Source organism: Mytilus galloprovincialis, chromosome 12 (assembly GCF_965363235.1).
Source record: "Mytilus galloprovincialis chromosome 12, xbMytGall1.hap1.1, whole genome shotgun sequence".
Lineage (NCBI taxonomy): Eukaryota > Metazoa > Mollusca > Bivalvia > Mytilida > Mytilidae > Mytilus > Mytilus galloprovincialis.
This window is the reverse complement of record NC_134849.1, coordinates 3,059,755-3,077,290: the sequence shown is the minus strand read 5'-3', so window position 1 is coordinate 3,077,290 and position 17,536 is coordinate 3,059,755. Positions and strand designations below refer to the sequence as shown.

Genomic DNA, 17,536 nt, shown 5'->3' with positions numbered 1-17,536 from the left:
AAGTTCAATTTATACATATTCTACCTATATGTCAACAATTGAGCCATAAAAATAATAACCCTAAAGAAGAAAAAAAAGTTTGTATGTAGCTGTCTCTTCAACTTTGCACTGATTTTCAATAAAATTGCTTAACTAGAAATTTCATCACCAGAAGAAGATTTCATAGAGGAAAAAATCTTTCTATGTTCTTTTTAATTGAAAATCATGTATGTAATACCATCAAAATCTCAATTTGCCTCAAACTGTTGTGCTCTATATCTATTAATACTTTTGAATGGTGTCTAGTATAAAAAAGCATAATTATTACATAATTTCGGTTTTTTCAGTCTAACTTGATACCGCATGACTTTTTCTCTTACAAAGGCCTTAAATCATGATGTTTTGTCTTTATTGGCACACACAAGTCCACATGAGCTACTTCCGTGCAGTGAACATATGAAAGATTTACCCTATGCAGGTTACAGTCTTGTAATTGACTGTTCCATAGGCTGACATGCTAAACAGCTTATCTATGAAAATAAAAAAATAAAAAATTTCATGTTCATGTCATGTATGTACTAATGTGAATTTGTGAATTAATCGAAAAAAAGTGGGTCATGCCCCGAAGAATAAAAACTTATGTAACCCTGAAGTCAAAACATTTTTGTTTTCTACTTTCATATCTATATATATGTTTCACTTCAGCATAAACCAATAATCAAACAGAAAAAATTGAGTCCAGACAAAAATTCAGAAAAAAATGGACTATTTTGTTTCCTTCATGTTTTGACATGCACCGGAAATTGGAGGTGTTTGCCGTATGAATGGTTTGTACACTAGTAGTTTTTGAGGCAATTTATAGCTTGTGTTCCGAGTAAGCATAGGTTCCGTGTTGAAGACATTGACCTATAATGGTTTACTTTTATAAATAGGAATTAGATACCACATCTTCTTATATCTATCATAAGTCAAAAATAAACTGAGAAGGCCATGGCTTAAAACAAAATAGACTGACAGAGTAAAAAAAGTACACAAAACACAACATAGAAAACTAAGGAATGAGCAACATGAAACCACACCGAAAACTTGTGGTTATCTCAGGTGCTCCGGACGGGAAAGCAGATACATGTTGCACTTGTTGTCTTGCTTATGATTATACAAATACGGTAATAGCATCTTGATTATGAATAAAAAGGAGGATATAAAGTAACAAACCGATTACAAAGGTATCGAGGTCTGTGATTGGATAACAACACAGAGATTTCTGTATATATTTAGGAAACTTCCGGAGTATATACGACATTTGTATCCCCAATTGGAACCTCAAAAAACGAGACCATCACGTTTTAGCGTCCCTATTCGACTTTCGAGTCCTACAGATATGTTCATAATATATATGTGAAGTAAACTTTGTTAACAGCAATGTGTTTCGGAACCATTCATTTAAGTGACATTTAAATTTCGTTTTTCCTTTTAGGAAACTGACTTGGTACAGGCATTTTCTTATGTAGAAAATAATGCCTTAAACCAGATGTTAAGTTTTAGATGAACCTCTCATTGTATATCAGTCTAATGTTGACAACGATATTTGAACAAAGCTAACATACATAAAAGGGAAAAATGTTAAAAAACATTGCGTTATAATCTCAATCACTATTAAAACAAGCAAATATGTCATAAAAATTACATACATGTATAGAAAAAGCGCATCAAAATGAAATACAGGAATACAAATCACAACCACAGAACGGCGGAATGTACTGGTACCGAGCCACGCATACATGCTATTTCCAAAACAGACAAAATAAGTTTGTCATAATTGCTTGTGTCACTTTTCAGAAATGTTTTTTGTAAACTTTGTTCTAAAATGATTCATAAAACATTTTAAAAACAATACCTTTGGTTCATTTCAACTATGATTAATGTTGTCCGGTTGTATCTAGACTTTAACATTAATTTCATTTGTGTCACCCTCTAATTTAAAGATTGAATTTGCACATTCCCAGTTTAAATTGTCACTCTTTCCACCTGGCGGTTTGTTATATTTCAGTTTGTAGTCATCCTTCCGTTTATAAGTTATTCTTTCAAAACTGCAGTTTGTTTCTATAACTGTCATAATTTGATCTCTCAATGTTACATCTTTACATGACTGCCTTTGTAAGTCGATTTTATTTTTTAAACGACTGCTAAAAGTAATTCATACGACATTGAGTTAGTAAGAAACAAATGTTAATCCATAATTCAAGGAAGTTTTATTTCATTTTGTTTTATTTTCGGGGCCATTACTAGCTGACTTGAAGGCCTTCAATAACCTAAACATGCTATAGTTGTTTAAATTTTATGTCATGTAGTTACTCTTGGAGAGTTGATTCATTGACAATCATACCACCTTAGTTTATTTTCTAAAAACTGTAACAACTGTTTAATTGAATATTATATGTATCTGCGTACGTTTTCCTTAAAAAATACATTTATTTCACTGATGAAAAGCATTAACCGGTTTATAAGTTCAACTCTCTAAAAAACTTATTTGTGATGTATACCATGCAATAAAAATGAAAGCAAAATATAATTAAAATCAGCCTATGACATGTACATGTTTGAGTACGAGGAAAATAAAACCAAAAAATGTAATTTTAACATATGTAAGTCTGAAGCCACGTTACTTGATTTCCTTACTGTACAGTTGAACTAGTATTAAACACTTATGACAATTATCTTTCAATCTATTTGTTAAAGTATGAATAAATGAAAATTTCACTACGACAAGTATTGACAATTTCCAGCAGGAAGTTTTTCTTCTTTCGTTTTCATCTTCCTCCAATTACAGCGATATATGATAGAAGTGTTGTGGTGGTCAGGGGTTACAACTGTAAAAGTGTCTCCATTGAACGGAAGGTAAGATTTATTTTATTCCAGGGCAAAAAAATCAAATTACTGAACTCAGGGGAAACCTCAAAACAGACATTTTCTCATTAAATGCCAAGGTCAAAAGCTCAAACACATTAAATCAATGAAAAACAGTTGTCATATTCCTGATTTGATTTATGTATGTTCTTCGTAGAAAATGGTAGATTGTAATTGTATCGCAGAGACAAACAGATTTATTTGTAAACTTCATTTACTTTTTAAACACGTCAACACCTACTGGCATTGCATTAGTAATAAAATTTGGATACTTTAGTCTTACTTCACGTGTCAACCACAATCGAACGTGATAATTAAGATATAATTAATTATTAAATGTGGATACTTTATTTTATATTTAAATTAGTCTTACTTCACGTGTCAACCACAATCAAACGTAATAATTAAGATATATATCACATTAATCATCTCCAGGGATATATAGTTTTTTAAAATGTTTCATAGAAAAATAAAAAGTCTACATTAATAGTTATCAAAGGTACCAGGATTATAATTTAGTACGCCAGACGCCAAAACTTATCATCGGTCATGGTATAATACGTATTTGCTCTTCCAATTTATTCAGTGGGTCTTATGGGTATTATACAGCTTATTTTCAATTGGTACACTGTGTTTCATGTGTTAACAACGTTTAGCTAATTAGTCACTGTGGTTTACTTACAAGGATAATCCTGGGAACAAACATTGATCAACTTAAAATGTGTATCCTTTTTTTTTACTGTTTATTATGTGAGGCTCTGTCAAATTTTCCACCTCATTTTCACGACATTTTGTTACTAGGAAGAACATCTGAAAGTGCCAACGTTAATTTTGTTAAATTCCGCCATATATGATTCAAAGAGATGTGTTTCCATTAAGTCTCTTGATTTAAGTGTTGTACAATATTATCAGGATTTTAATTTGTTTCTTTTAATAAAAACAATACAATATATCACCTGAGCAAGTGCTAAACAATTCTCTAACCAGGAAGTTTATTTTCTCTCTTTGCTCAACTCCATAAAAGACAACTATAAATATTTCAAGTGATATAGAAGTATAAAGCAGCATGTGTATATGAAGACCGAAAAACAAATGAGACTCTCTGTCAAATGATTCAAGATAATGAGGATATACATTCAGGTTCTATATTAACAAATGTAAACGTAATCGACCCGTCTTCCAATACTCATAACCAGTTGATTTCAAACTCTTCAGCAATAAACTCTTCATCTAATGACGCTAAAGGGGAGTTGGATCAGCCAACAGTGGGATTATCCACGACTAGCTGTCCGGACTTCCCCTTGGCAACAGCTTCGGACACTATTGGTTCACAGAATGAAAACCAGGTGAACATTCCAATTAATGCTGAGGTAATTAAACTTAAAACAACAAAAAGAGCTTATAAAACAAAAGATGAAAAAGAAGATATTATTATTAACCAAAAGACAAGAATTCTCACATTAGAAAACGAAATAAATCAGCTCAAAAATGTAGTGAATAGTCAAAACGAGAGTCAACACAACCAAAATTCGTGTTGCCAACAAAATATTAGAGATGAACTTATGGATCAACGAATCAGAATGCTCGAAACTCAAATGGTACAAAATATGTGTATCAATACAGCTCTAACAACACAGCTCGCAATGCAAACAAGATCAACCTACCCAATGTCGGCACATACTCCAAATATGCATTGTGGTGCACCACCATTTAACCATTTTCTTTATCCAGTTTCAACATCTAGCCATTTTCCACCTAGCCACATACCGTTGCACTCTATCCCATCTTTTCAAGCCTACAATCATCATCAATTTGTTCATCAATTTCAACCACTAGCTTATAACTATTCAAATGAACCTCACCGAAGCAACGTCTATATGGCTCATCCATCAACTAACCATATGGACACAAGTGGACTGCATGATCGGGTACAACACCTTAAACAGCACAACTATCCACAATACGGGCCACCTATTAGACAATTTCCGGTTTCACACTCTGAAACTCAAACAAGACAACCTAGAACTCATTTGAATAATTTCCAACAACAATCTCATTCACAATCTTCACAAAAGAAGCCTTCTCATCTGCCAAACAATTCTCACATAATGAATTTTCATTCTCAACACAAAAGGACTCATCATCAAACTAACCAAGATCGGCATATTACTCATCAAAAGTCTGAAAAACTATGTACAACTAAACAATTTCCTCCAAGGGACAGGTTTGGGGAAGTCAGGACAACCAATAGTGGGATTATCCACGACGTGTTGTCCTGCACTCCTACCTACACCAAGTACAGGAGACAGAACATCTTTACAACTGCTCTCAGATTCCATAGACTTGTACACAAATGCAAATCATGATGAAACAGTATGTCACTCCTCTATAAACATTACCTCTCAGGATTCGTCAGTCTCACCAAGTTTAGACGTCAACAACTCAAATGAACCCTCTTCTTACTCAAATGCTCTAACAAATTCAAAAGGCAATACTAAAGGGAATTTTGCTCATCCTTTTCGTCAAACTTGCCTTCTCAAACATCCTCAAGATCAAAGGATAATACTGAGGTCCACCAGACTATAATATTCTTTCTTGTAATACTGAAGGCATCAAGTCAAATCATCAATACTTACATACACTGGATCTGCAAAATACAATTGTGTGCCTCCAAGAACACTTTCTCTGGGAATTTCAAAAACAAACTATGTCAAAGTTAATACCATCTCTGGCAAATTTTACTTGATGCCATGATACTAGTGAACCTATTTCAAACTTTAAAGCACCAAGAGGACAAGCTGGTGTCTCAATCTTGTGGCCCAAACAATGGTCAAGCAAAATTAAGAAACTTGAGGTAGGAAATGAACGAATCGTTGCTATAATTTTAGCAACGGAACCTATGCTCTGTATCATCAATTCATATATGCCTGCAATAAATAACTCTGAAACGCAATATTCTGAATGCCTGGATATATTTTTGCGACATCATTGAGAAACATCAATCCAAATATGTTATAATTCTTGCTGGCGATCTTAATGGGTCCCTTCTTCAGACTAGAACAAACAAACATGATAAACTATTGAAGGAATTTGTCCAGGAAGTTTCTCTTTTTCGACTCGATATAGGCAATCAACCTACCTTCTTTCATCATGCTCACCATTGATCTTCACAGATTGATTTTTTCTTTCCAACAGGAATAATTTATCTAAAAAGTACTCTATTCTAGAAAAATCCTATGCCAACACTTCGGCACATTGTGCAGTCATTCTACAAACAAATATCAGCATTCCTCTTCTTATCCGCGATACAAATCAAAAGAAAATCACTAAAACGAAAGTTTTATGGGAGCGAAGGGATGAAGAGAAATACAGGGAAATAATCCTAAATGAGTTGCTTCAAAAGGATCTTCCAACACTGGACATTGATGAAACAAATAGAGACAATCTTCAAATTATGCTCAACGTTTCGGAAAGATATTCTAATCAACATCACTACAAAATTCATTCAACAAAAACAAAAATTGTCACATGTGGAAAGGTTACAATTGCTGATCGGACTCTATACGATACTCCGGTTACAGTATCAAAAGAAGCAACTCATTTAGGTATAATAGAAGCTGGAAAAGGGAAGGAGAAATAAATATGGCAAATAGAATAAAGCTCGCAAAACGAACTTTGTACGCATTAATGGGCTCTTTGGGTGCATGGAACAAATAGCTGAGATCCAGTAACATCTTATAAAATCTACAACACATATGTTCTACCAAGACTCCTTTATGGTTTGGAAGCCATTCCTCTAAATAAGACTAATATATCACAGCTGGAATCTTTTCATAGAAAGAAATTAAGACATTTTCAAACTCTTCCTCAACGTACGGCTATAGCTGCAATATATCTTTTAATTGGTGGATTGCCAATAGAAGATGAACTTCACAAAAAGCAACTGTCTTTTCTCCATAACTTACTTTCCTCAGATGTTCAAAGAGTTAATGCTATCATCATCAGACAAATGTCGGTCAACTATGATAACCCGAATAGCTTTTTCTAGAAAAACAATTCGAGAAATCCTATTAAAGTATGGACTGCCTCCGATTCATCTTCTTCAAGAAACTCTTCCCTCAAAATTGAAATGGAAATCTCTTATAACGAAGCATCTGAACACATACTGGCAAAATACATTCACGGACGATGCCGAATCTAAATCATCTCTAAAATATATGGAAATTAAACATCTTCTTATTGGCAAAAATAATTCAGTATGGACTATATTTGACAAGACAAAAGCAGAAGTTCGGAAAGCTATTATTAAAGCTAGGATAGTTTCAGGAGCTTTTATACTGAATTATGATCGAGCAAAATTTAATCAAGCATCTTCTTCATTCTGCAAATTATGTCATCTTTCTGAGGAAAATATTTCTTATTTTCTCCTGGAGTGTCCACTCTTATCATATACTAGAATTACATACTTTGAACTCAACATACAACAGCTGAAGTTTGGCACAGTGTCTTTCAATCCAAATCAAGTATTACCAGGCATTTCTCACACACACTAAGAGACGGCAAGATAATGAACACGATAGACACCAAAACTAGGGAGATGTGCTATAAACTGTATATAAAACGCTTAAAGTTGCTTGAGGCAATGGATGGTTGACGGTCTGCAACAAACAGTTTTTATTCCGTATAAGTTGTGTTTTAACGTTTATAAATGACACTCAGATTTTATGTGTAAATAGAAGAGTTGTACTGTATGTTTTAACAGTTGGATATTAACTTTTAAAATATATACACCATATATTTTAATATGTATATAGTACTTTTACTTGGAGATAATCATTGGTGTTCCTTATAAAGGAAGCTTATACGGAGAGAAGAAGTTGCTTATCTTTGCCGTACAGTTACCTATTTTGCTAACATTCAATGTCATGGTGGAGAATTATCTCATTTACTATCATACTACAAATTTGTATGTTTTCGAAAACTGTTAAGAAACTGTTTAGTCCAATCTTTTTTTTTTTTTTTATCTTGACGCGTTTTCCCTAGATTGATTTAATGAAAAGTAGTATGCTGTGTTTCGTAACTGTATCTAATCGGTGTATATGCACAACTCGAATAAAATAACATCATCCTATGAACACAATGAAAGTTTAAAACATCGCAAAAAAAACTAATCGTTGTTGTAACTCGTATTTCATTTCAATTTATTTCCTTACTGTACAGTTGAACTAGTTTTAAACACTTATGATAAGTATCCTTCTATATATTTAAGAAATTATAAGCCAATGAAAATTTATGTAGGGACAAGAATTGTAAATTTCCAGCAGGAAGTTTTTCTTTGTTTTAATTTTCCTGTTACTGCACTGTTAAATCATAGAGGTACTGTGGTGGGCATGGACTATTTTGTCACGTTAAAGCTTACTGTCATTACATAAATAAAAAAATGGATGATTCAGTGTAACTTCAAGTGTCAATCACAACTCAAATATAACAATTAACAATGATGAATACGAATATAACGTTGTATATCTCCAGTGGTAAATCTTTTGTTTTAAATGTTTAATAAAAACACATACAGTCTACATCCAAACTAATCATCAGTAAAGGTATCATACGTGTTTGCTCTTTCAATTGGTACACTGTTTATTATGTGTGTATAAAGTTAAGATAACCAGCCACTGCAGTTTACTTACTAGTATAATACCAGGAAAATCAGCCACATCTGTTGGATTAGCATCATAACGCATTCTTAGGCTGGTATCCTCTCGACAATCCACAATGTTAAGGGGAACAAAGTCTGAGAAGTCTAATCTTTATTGACTAGGATTGTCAATTGTAATGCGGTCGATCGTTGGTTCTATTCGTACTCCGGAAGTTCTGTGGTTCTTGCTGGTTCCTTCAGCTGTGCGATGGTTCTTTCTAGGCCCTCCAGCGTCCTATGTCAATAAAACCTGAACCTCATGAAAAGCCAAAAGTACTGAAATTAATGTTAAAAACCAAGAAATAACGAAATCAAACAACAATATTTATATCGACTCTTTTATTTAGTAAAACCATGGTTTATCCAACCCTGGAATTACTTCGTCCGTTTTTGTCGAGTTTTGCACACTTTTGACATTCCTTGAATTTACAGCAACACAAATGCATTTCAGTTATAAAAAACAGAGTCTGTTTTATTGATTAAATCCTTAGATTTTTAAGTTAAGTTTAATGTATATATTTAGTTGTTTATATTATCCAAAAAAGGTTCTAAATATTGAAGCTTGTAGTCATCTTTCCATCTTAAAGTTTATCTTTCAATTCCACAGTCTTTATAATTTCATCTCTCTTATTCACATCCCTCAGTTTTGATTATAAGTGCTGATTTACATTGCCGCCATATTGAGAACATGTTTTTATTATATTTGTGGTGTTGTTTTTTTTTGCAATGTAAATCTCTTTTGATTTGTTTACATTTTATCTACCCGGAAACTTTAGTTCATTGAAAACCTCTTAATTATTATATATACGTAATAGGATTATTCATGTTACTTTAAGTTAACGTCCGTTAATATAAGTGTTTTACAATTGTATTTAGTAGCTTCCTCGTCCTAAAAATTTAAGATCAACTACAACTGACAAGGCATGCAGTGCTGTGAAGACACTAACAACTGATTGTACTCCATGTAAAACATTTAATATAGCTCGATGAAAACACGGTCTAATTAAATGCAACAGTAGTATACCGCTGTTCAAAATTCAAAAATCGATAGAGAAAAAAACAAATCCTGGTTACAAACTAAAACTGAGAGAAAACGTATCAAATATAAGAAAACTATGACACAACAGAGACAAAACACCGAAACGTAACACACAGAGAAACGAACTGCCATGTAACAATGGCCATTTTCCTGACTTGGTACAGGGCATTTTATAAAAAGGTTAGGTTAATTCACGATGAACAATATCGAACAGGGCTGTCACACCTCGAATACACTGCTCTTATAAAATTATGTTAGTTTATGATTTCAACTTTGATAATTTCTTTTTTTAGATTCATCATGGACACGAATCATAGTAACCAGGAAAATGACGACAAAAAGCGAATGAATGGAATAAGAAAATTTACATACTGGAAGAAATATGGGGTTAAACGTTTTCCTTATTGTGGAAAGCGCAAATACACTCCATTGGTTTACCAGGCTGATGATGGAGGAATTGTTATCTCAAATGACGTTTTCGGATTGACAATCAGACAGTTTGAACGAATGTATAAAGATTGTTTAGATAGAAGAAAAACACACGAAAGCTGGATAATGAATCTTCGATATCCCGACAAAGCTTCAAATGAATATCTGGAATACTTAGATAAGTGTACAGACTGTAATAAAGGTAATTACTTTTTTTTTTTATTTCTGTCACAAAATAGAGAATTGGATTTGTGTCTAAAATTTTGATTTGGAACAAATATAAAACTAATCTTGAAAGATGAAAAAAAAACATGTGATAATTTAGAACCATAAGTCAGAGACAAACAGAGTCAGGACCTTATAATTCAGACGTTGTCTTCTGTCTTTGTATAACATTATATTTTTTATTTTTTTATTTTTTTTTGTCTCTATTTAAGCAATCGATTGTTTCACGTAAATTTATTATGGCAATGCCATTAAACACTTGCTTATTGTAATTTAGGTTCTGTTTATATGGTGAGTCAAACTGCAACCAACAGCTTCAAAACATCAACCTCAATCAATCGCTGGTGGATAATTGTCTCATTTATAATCATACAACATCTTTTTTTGAAATTGACAACACCATAAACTGTTTCTCCTTTCTCGTTTTTTGTATTGATTGGACTGTTGTTTTCCTTGTGTGAATGGTTTACACTAATATGTGCTGGGACCCTTTACAGCTTACTGTTCGATGTGAACCAAGCCTACGTGATGCTGACCGTTTTTTGACCTATATTCATGATAAGGGTTCACTTTTACAAATTGTGACTGAAAGAGTTGTCTCATCGGCGCTTATGCCACTTCTTCGTATTTACATGTACAAAGACATCACTTAACAGAAAACGATTGAAAAACCCGAAAATTTAGAAAACAATAAAATTTACTATAAACTACCGAATGATATTTCGTCATCTTAAGTAAAAGGACTATGATACTACAGAAGGCGACATATCCAACAATACCGTTTTGTGCAATTGGTGGTAAGACTTTTTTTGTCATTATGTAACGGATCTCGGGGCTATACCTATGTATTACGAACGTCATTATACGATTTAGATATGAAGAAGTATATTTACATATTTTTTTTTATTTTATAGAGCATTTGTCTTGGACTGAAAATGATTCTATAGAAAACCACTTGGTTAACCACCTTATAAGAACAATAGGTACTGAAATAGACATACGTAAAAGACAAATACTGTTTATCTTAAATGATAAAATATTCAATGCAAATGAAAAAAATATAACAAAAATATCAAGTGGGAGTTTAGCAGAAGGATTGGATTTACCAGGAAGTGACGAAGATATGATGCTTGTCGATGAAGTGGTAAACGTAACACAGATTGAAAGGAATATCAAACATCCGGTACAACGTACTGAAATATTTATGGAGACAGATACTGATTATCCTGGATTTACTAGACTCAGATTTATAGCAGCAGGGGAAAGAGCACATCCATATGTATCTAAAGAAAATTTTCTCTATACACAAACAGGTCTATATTTATCAACGACTAACTTTGTAAATCGTATAAAGCAGTTAAATAAACAAAGGCAGAATGTCTTTACACACGGTCCCTGCTTATCAAATACAAATCAAGAAGTGGATATCGCATTCTGCCTTAGAAGTAAATATTTACCATACCATGCCATGCCATGGAAATTGCGTTATCGACAGCAATGGCCCCCTAATGCAATAATTGACAGGATAATAAATTACGGTTGTTTATTAGTACCTATAGGACCCAGGATTATGGCAAATTGTAATTTATTATGGAGAATATCTTTCTCAGTGGCAGAAAAACAACTTGTACATTCGTTTAATTTTACTCAACTCTTGTGTTACGGTCTTCTTAAATTAACATTAAAGCGTATCGTAAACACAAACGACGATGTTAAAGATTTGTTGTGTTCTTACTTTGTGAAGACGGCTTTATTTTGGGTCTCAGAGGAAGTGGATATTGACACATTTCAATTACCTAAATTGTTTATTTGTTTTACTCTCTGTCTGAATAAGCTTATAGCATGGGTAAACAACTGTTACTGTCCGAACTATTTCATACCTGAACACAACATGTTCTTAGGAAAGATCAATGAATATAACAATACATCACTACTCAGTGTACTGTATAGTATAAAGTATAGTGGAATCAGGGGATTGATGCAGAATTTATTTCATTCTTATCCTTGTAAAAAAAGCTGTTATCCACCATATAGTGAAATCAGTGAACAATCAATACTAATGTTAGAATTCCTGTTTTACAGAATTTCTCATGTGTCGATGAGTGGTTCGGAAATAATGTCAAATCTTACAGAAAAATATAAAGTACTAAAATGTATTGAATCTTTACAAAATTCTGAATCGTCTTCATTTGCTATCGGTGTTTGTAGGTATAATTATGCTACCATCAGTCAACAAGCTGCACAACTATTACCGACACTAAAACAAATTAATACAAATTATAACATACGCACAAGTTACCATAGACATTTACATGACGGTTTACAGAGTGATGCTGTGACAGGTTGGTTGTTGTACGCGTCGTTTTATTATGTAACAGAACAGTACAATGTAACTCTCAGACTTACAGAATACATTCTATCAATACATTTACCCGATATGGTGCGTTTAAAACAACCGTACTATAGTGAATCAGATATAGATAATTATAGTCATCGTGTACATTATTCAATGTCATTGAATGCAAAGATGAAAACAGCTGTTGTAGATGAAGTAATTTACGTACGGCACTCATCATTAATACCAAAAGAACTAGAGCTGGAGGTAGAAGACACTTTCTTTAGAATGTCACCGTTTATAATGTCTCGCTGTCTAAGATTTCTATGTTACCATCATATTGGTGATTCGTTCAACAGACAACAGGAATTACGTCATTTTTTTTCAAACTATTATGAGCCAATTTTTGACCTATCAAATACATGTACACTATTTGGAGTATGTTGTGAGATATCCGTTGATAAGGACGCAGCTTTTCAATGTTATGATGATGCTTTGCAATGTGATAGTTTTATATGTTCCTCAGCAGAAAAAAGGAAGTCAAGACTTTTAAACATCTAACATGTCTAAATCAAAGTTGTATCGCTGCAGAGATAATGTCATATTGAACCTTACTATGACCCTTAATGAAACCCTTATATACATGTGTTGTCGAGCTGCACTATGAAATGAATGTTAGTCTCTTGCTTTATTTAAATTATATCACGATACAATAATGTATTGAAATAATGTCCACGAAATTTGATATACACGTATTCATTCTGCAAGGAAATTATACATTTATAAATAATGTAATCTCTTAAAAAAAGAATGACGATTAAATTATTTCTGGAATAGTTTTTATTCACTTAATATATTTGTTTAATTTATCATACAACATATAAATGTAATCAGTATATATATTTTGTTACTTCATTGTACCTGTTTATTCCTATATGGAATGTGCACACATGGTCGAACAATTTTTATTTATTCCGCGAAACCACATCATTTATACGAAAGTGGCGTTCATAACGAATATATGTACTCGAAAGAATATGTTTTATATAAAAGCATATTGTAAAAAGGCTTATATCCTTTACCCCTCAACAAGGACATATTTTCCAAAATAAAACAGTGTATCACAAATGTATATTAAATTATTTCACTTTGAATCCAAGATTGTTTTGGTTTATTCATTTTTTTATTTAGGGTTTCTATTTCAAATGTTTTCCTGTCTGTACACAAAACGATAATAACTGAATTGTTAACCTTTGCTTTCTAGATACTTAATCTACTAAAATTGAAAATTACTAGAAAGTTGAAAAAAATGAAGATGCCACAATCGAAAATAACACCATGAAATGTAGAAATGGAAGCAAAAGTATCGTTACTTAAGATTGCAAAGGCAGATACAGGAAACACACATCTGTACTTCAACCGTGCAAGATCCAACACCTTCTTCAACATTCTTTCAATATTGAATATTATGCATAACTGATGTCATAACAACGTTTTGAAAAAATTAAAAAACTAAAATACTGAACTCAGAGGAAAATTCAAAAAGGAAAGTCCCTTATCCAATGGCACAATCAAAAGCTCAATACATCAAACAATTGGATAACAATTTCTATTTTTATATGATAACGAGATATAAATTATTATCAAAATTGTGTTATAATTGAATTAAATTGGATTAAAAAATTACAGACAGTCTATCCTCTCGGTCTTAATGATAATATCATGGGAATTGGTAATATATCAAGAACCGATTCCGTTAACATTTTGGATATAGTTTCTAAACCTGTTCGTAAAAACCGTTATCACGGTTTAAGAAAAAATCGCTATCATAGAAAATTTCGGACCAATCATACCAATATTTCAGACTTAATTTCTCTTTCAAAAAACAACGGCAGACATTATCTGTTTACAAAGCTATGTTCATTACCGGTTAATATGTTAAATAAAACTTTGGAGGGTTGTAACACAATTTCCTATAACAGTCCTAAGTATGAAATAGTTATTATTGCATATTGTTATTCTAAACTATTTCCAAAAATTGATCGCCCTGAAGATCATAAAAACATTTTATTAAAGTAAAGTATGTCAATAAAGGTTTTGATTTTGTAAATATTGCCGGTATATTTAACGACCATTATGTTAAAGAACAAATTCCTGGATATTTTTACAATACTGAGCTCCCTCTTATTTGTTATATTTACAAGAAATTTACTCCAGAAAATTTGTGTTCAATTATAATTAATTGTGTAAAGATGTTAATATCAGTGAAAATACACCTACTTCATGTAATTGTATTAATTCAGCATACATTTATGGACCCATTTCCCATGTGATAACAGGAGATCTTAACATCGTTCAAGACCGAGAGTTAAAATCATTCCTCAGTAAAGGACCTACATATCGTCCCCCTTCATTTATTAATTGGAATGAGTGTCGTAATATCATCCACGACTCACTCCGTACTTACTGTTTCAAATGGATAAAACGGGAAAAAGCTGACAAAAAATCTTTGGACTCTTTTTTTCAATTCAGTAATGAAGCATAGTTGATATACGTATTCAACATTTTAAAGAACATTTTATTATTAACAATGACCACAATAAACCTATTTCTCGTATTAAACATAAACTAAAAGAACTAGCAAAGGAATTTGTTTTTGTCCCGGCCTATAAAGCTGCTAATAATATTATTATTGTTTGACGCAAATTTTACATTGAGGTTCTGATAAAAGAAATTACCAATTCACCAACATTCCAACTGACTCCATTTTCAGAAAACGACATCTGTAACAAACATAAACTTTTAACTTCCGCTTTACAAGCAGAACCAAATACAATGAAAGTCCAAAGTATGTATTGGCATCCGAAGCTCCACAAAACACCTTACAAATATAGATTTATTTCGTCTTCAAACCATTGTTCCACAACTAAATTGTCTATTCTTCTTACCAGTACACTTGGTACAATAAAAAACCTGATAATAAATTGTTCAAATAAGGCTTTCGAAAATAGTGGAATTAATAACGTTTGGAGTGTCAAGAACTCGTTTGAAGTACTTGATAAATTGCATGCTTATATTGGTGATTTTGAATCTGTTCAAAGTTTTGATTTTTCTACCCTGTATACCACATTGCCTCACATTCTCAATAAGAACAAAATCACTCACCTAATTAAATCACTGGTATTAAAGAGATAATGGTAACTGCAATTACGATTATCCCAATATGGCGACGGTAGATATAGGTAAAATCTTTACACTCATTTTTCTTACATGTAGCATGCTTTTGTCAATAGTTACTCAGCTGCAAGGTTTATCTATACCATTACATCATATTTGAATCGTAACGGTGCACTGGAATTGTCTAAGCGCTGTGAAAATAGCCGTTGAAAAATTCGGGATGATAATCGTAACTCTATGGTATTTTTCTTCTTTGATAATCGTAATTTTCTTAATCGGATAATAGTAACTGAAACATAATAAATGTGTCTTTCAGCATTTCAATGGTATTTTGTGTGTTAAAAATGTAATTTAATAGAAAAGTACGAATTATATGGCAAGCATGCAAATACAAAAATGTTTCTTGTTTAGTACCTTCAATATTTTTCTCTACAAAATCTTCCATGCATATGTATGCAGCATATTTTTCATATACCGAGTATTTATGAATTTTTAATAAGTTTGTTTCTTATTTTGCGGAATATGGGTTATTCAATTATTTTCAATTTTGCAGTCATTCTTTGGATAAGTATTTCTTGTAAGAAAATTTAAAGCCACATCAATTTTATTTCTTGATTTTCGGGCTTTTGGCCAAACTATAAAAGGACACAAATCCATGTTTGTCAATGAACTCCACGTTACTTAATTTCATAATACACAAAGAATCCCATGTAGGGCCAATCTTTTTCTAATCTTATTTAAGAATTGAATGCTTCTTTTTGTAAATTTATTGGGGTGTAAAAGCGTTGACCGAAGTACATTTTGTATGAAGCGCGGAAGCGCTTCATTCTAAAAATGTATGCATGGTCAACGCTTTTACAACCCTATAAAGTTACAAAAAGAAGCATTCAATACTTATAATTACATTTTTTAGCTAGGATTATAAAAACACGATTTTCATGAAGTTAAATCTTAAATTCACCTGTGCACTTTATTGTGGGACCTCGTGTCATCATTAATGAAATGTTATTTAATGAATGGCTATTTTATATTTTGATTTTATTGAACATAAAACTAATTTTTGACTCTTCACATTGAATAATCCGAAATGTGAAGAGTCAAAAATTAGTTTTATGGTTCAATAAAATCAAAATGAATTACCATTCATTATTAATAAATTTCTATCAAAAATAAGGCTCAGAGAACTTTTTATTAATAATAACAACCGTTCACACATGTTGGCGTATGAATACACAACGTCAGACTGGGTGTGTCGCTATCAAAATTGACAACATTGAAAATAAAACTAATAATTTTAACCAATCAGAAGACAGTAAAAACACCAAATTTTTTATTGTCTCATGCAACTGCTTACGGAATAACATGTGCTGTGCAATTAGCCAATCAGAATAACGTATTATAATGAAACATACATCTAATGTAATTATATAGCATTAAATGTTTTAAGGATGTCATATTATCATAATTCAAAATTAAATTTGATTTTTTTTATAGTTTATATCTGAGATACTGAAATTTCAGTGACAGTCATGAAGTAGCCAATATAAATAAGAAGATGTGGTATGTTTGCCAATGAGACAACTTTCCACAAAGACCGACAGAACTCATCATTAACAAATATAGGTCACCGTACGGTCTTCAACAATGAACAAAGCCCATACCGCAAGTCAGCTATAAAAGACTCCGAAATGACACTGTAAAACACTTTTCAAAGTTTTCCCTTGTTCATCATAGCTTTTAAGTTATG

General features: G+C 32.1%; 1 long non-coding RNA gene across 1 annotated transcript; it reads left to right on the top strand.

Moving 5' to 3' along the window:
• Nucleotides 1-2,819: 2,819 nt before the first annotated feature.
• LOC143054996 (uncharacterized) lies at nt 2,820-12,277 on the top strand. The gene is made up of 3 exons (XR_012971906.1): nt 2,820-2,877; nt 9,917-10,254; nt 11,192-12,277. It is a non-coding gene; the product is annotated as an uncharacterized LOC143054996 (long non-coding RNA).
• Nucleotides 12,278-17,536: the final 5,259 nt, after the last annotated feature.